This window comes from Acinonyx jubatus, chromosome A3 (assembly GCF_027475565.1).
Source record: "Acinonyx jubatus isolate Ajub_Pintada_27869175 chromosome A3, VMU_Ajub_asm_v1.0, whole genome shotgun sequence".
Lineage (NCBI taxonomy): Eukaryota > Metazoa > Chordata > Mammalia > Carnivora > Felidae > Acinonyx > Acinonyx jubatus.
The window spans coordinates 101808994-101812909 of NC_069388.1; the positions used below are offsets into that span (position 1 = coordinate 101808994).

Consider the following 3916-nt stretch of genomic DNA (forward strand, 5'->3'; position numbering starts at 1 on the left):
ACTGGGGTGTCTCCCACCCGGATGTTAAAGCAGGTTGAACAGTATACAACTTGGCTGAATATGTTTGCTTATTGGATAGGAAATGTAGCAGAACTAGGAGAAGGAAAACTGATAAAACTCTGTGTAAGGGGATACCAAAAAGAGTCAGAGGTGTTTTTCTTTTAATGTTTTATTTATTTTTGAGAGAGAGAAAGCAGAAACAAGGGAGGGGCAGAGAAAGAGGGAGACTGAGGATCCAAAGTGGGCTCTGTGCTGACAGCAGAAATCCCAATGAGGGATTTGAACTCACAAAGCATGAGATCATGACCCGAGCCGAAGTTGGACATTTAACCAACTGAGCCACCCATGTGCCCCAAGAGTGAGAGGTTTTTGTTTTGTTTTGTTTTTTAAAGTCTATTTGTTTTTTGAGAGAGAAAGAGAGAGAGACAGAGCTCAAGCAGGGAAAGGGCAGAGAGAGAGAGGGAAACACAGAATCTGAAGCAGGTTCCGGTCTCGGAGCTGTCAACACAGAGCCCAACGTGGGGTTTGAACCCATGAACTGTGAGATCGTGACCTGAGCTGAAGTCGGGCGCTTAACCCACTGAGCCACCCAGGCACCCCAAGAGTGAGAGTTTTTATCTGTGAAAGTGGTGGCTGACAGGGGGCATATGTATATATAATATCAAGGAAATCATGAAGGCACACGCTGGGATTTGCTTACCAAAACCGAAAATACTGAAATTAAGAACGCCTGCAAAAATTGAGAGAGACAACATGTTCTATTGGCTTTAACACTAATTTATGTAGTGGGTAAGGGAAACATATGGCCCTCATTATCCTGAGAGGTTATGTGAGTCACAGACACAAATAGGCTGAAGAAAGTTTTGGAGATTGCTGAAAGGAATTAAAGGAGCCCTAAATAAATGGAAAGGCATCCTGTGTTCAAGGGTAGGAAGACTTAATGTTGTGAAAATGCCAATATTATCCAAAGCAATCTACAGATTCAACACAGTCCCTATCAAAATTTCAACAGCTCTTTCTTTTTTTTTTTTTTTTTTGTAGAAATGAAGGAATCTATTCTCAAAATTCGTGTGGAATCTCAAAGGGCCCCATATATTCGAAACAATCTTGAGAAAGAAAAACAAAGCTGCATTATTTGTAGCCAAGGTATAGAACAGCCCAAGTGTCTATGGAGAGATGAATGGATAAGGAAGATAAAGAAGATGATACCTCTATGGACTATTGCTTGGCTATAAAAGAGAATGAAATCTTGCCATTTGCAATGACATGGATGGACCGAGAAGGCATTATGCTATGCGAAATAAGTCAGACAGAGAAAGACAAATAGTGTGTGATTTCACTTGTACGTGGAATCTAAAAACCAAAACAGAGGTACCAATGAAACAAACCAGAAACAGACTCATAGATGTTGGAGACAAACTGGTGGTTACCCCAGCGGGGAGGGGTTGGAAAATGAGCAAAATACGTAAAAGGGATCCAGGCGCACAAGCTTTCAGTTATAAGTCCTGAGGATGTAATGTACGGCATAGGGAATATCGCCAATAATATTATAATAAGCGTATATGGTGACAAATGGAAACTAGACATATTGTGGGAGTCATTTCGCAGTGTATACAAACATCAAATCACCATGATGCACACCTGAAACTAATAAGATAACTGTGTGTCATTTATACTTTAAATAAATAAATAGAAAAACAAAGTCAGAGAATTTGCACTTCCTGATTTCATAACTACTACAAAGCTACAGTAACCCAAAGAGTGTGGTACCGGCATGAGAATAGACACGGGGATCAACAGAACAGAACCGAGAGTCCAGAAGTAAATTCACGCATCTACGGCCAATTGATGTTTCACAAGAACGCCAAGTCCATTCGAGGGGGAAAATACAATCCCCTCCGTAAATGGTGCGGGACAAGTAGATTTCCATAGACAAAAGAATGAAGTTGAACCTTTCCCTTACACCACGTGCAAAAAGTAACTCAAAATGGACCAATGGCCATAATATAGATGCCAAAACCACAAAACTCTTAGAAGAAAACACAGAAGTGAACCTTCATAATGCCATATTTGGCAACAGATTAGTGGATTTGACAACAAAGGCATAAGCAACAAAAGGAAAATATACTTAGACTGAACCTCATCAAAATGAAACTTTTGTGGGGCCCCTGGGTGGCTCAGTCAGTTGAGTGTCCGACTTCAGCTCAGGTCACGATCTCACTCTGCGTGAGTTCGAGCCCTGCGTCGGGCTCTGGGCTGATGGCCCAGAGCCTGGAGCCTGCTTCCGATTCTGTGTCTCCCTCTCTCTCTGTTCCTCCCCCGTTCATGCTCTGTCTCTCTCTGTCTCAAAAATAAATAAACGTTAAAAAAAATTTTTTTAAATGAAACTTTTGTGTATCAAAGGACATTATTTTTTTAAAGATTTTATTTTTAAGCAATCCCTACACCCAATGTGGGGCTTGAACTCACGACCCTAGTCAAGAGCCACAGGCTCCACCGACTGAGCCAGGACATTTTTTTTTTTAATGTTTTATTTAGTTTTTGAGAGAGAGAGAGAGAGAGAGAGAGAGTGTGAGCAGGGGAGGGACAGAGAGAGGGAGACAGAACCCGAAGCAGGCTCCAGGCTCTGAGCTATCAGCACAGAGCCCAACGTGGGCTCAAACTGACACAGGGCTTGAACCCACGAACCTTGAGATCATGGCCTGAGCTGAAGTCAGACGCTCAACTGACTGAGGCACCTGGGCACCCCACAAAGGACGTGATTAAAAAAGTAGAAAGACAATCTATAGAATGGGAGAAAATATTTACAGATCACATATGTGATAAAGATTTAATATCCAGAATATATAAACTACTCCTGCAAATCAACAACAAAAAGACAAGCTCAGTTTAAAAGGGCACAAAGGACCTAAACAGACATTGCTCCAAAGAAGATATACAAGTGGTCAATAAGCACATGAAAAGATGTTCAGCATCATTCGTTAGGGAAATGCAAATCAAAACCACAGTGACGAAGGGTTTGGCCTTGGCAACCAAGGAGAGATGTGGTTTGAGATTCCACCCTGGATCAGCGTCATGGCCATGTGCTTGCTCATCCCCGGCATAGCCACTGCGCACATCCACACGTTCACTAACAGGGGAAAGGGAAAAAAGGCTTGCCAGATTTTCATATCAGTGGAGTTTGATGGAAAGAGGCACATCTCTGGAGTTAATCGCTACTATGTGTCAAAGCGTTTGGAGACTATCAACCAAGGAAGAATTTTCCTTTTTTTTTCTTTAATGTCTATTTATTGATTTTGAGAGAGAGGGAGTGTGTGAGCAGGATGGGCTAAAAGAGAGGAAGAGAGAGAATCCCAGATGTGGGGCTTGAACTCACAAACCATGAGATCGTGACCTGAACCGAAATCAAGAGTTCGACGCTTAACCAGCCGAACCACCCAGGTGCCCCTGGGTGGGTGGAAGGAAGTATTTTCCTGATTGATGTAAAATAACTCAGTTATGCTCATCTACCTCTTCTAGAAGGTTATGCACTGTATTAATGTAGTGCATAATAAAAACCACTGGTGTACCAATGTTCATCGCAGCCTTCTTAACAGCTAGAAGATGGAATCAAACCAAACATGCATCAAGAGATGTCTAGATAAAGATAACTTGGTATCGACACACAACAGACTATCATCCAGCCTTACAAAGGAAGGAAGGACTGACACATGCTGCAACATGGATGACCTTGGATATGTTGTGCTAAGTGAAAAGAGCCAGACACAAGAGGACAGATTTCGTGTGCTTCCACTCAGCCAAGGTACCTAGAACAGGAAAGTTCACAGAGACAGAAAGGAAAATGGTCACGAGGGACCTGGGAGCAATAGAACGGGGAGTTACTCTTAAAGGGCACGGAGTTTCTGTTTGAGGTAAT

General features: G+C 42.3%; 1 pseudogene; it reads left to right on the plus strand.

The window, feature by feature from the left end:
* Positions 1 to 2947: 2947 nt before the first annotated feature.
* Positions 2948 to 3249, plus strand: LOC106976000 (NADH dehydrogenase [ubiquinone] 1 alpha subcomplex subunit 1-like; annotated as a pseudogene).
* Positions 3250 to 3916: the final 667 nt, after the last annotated feature.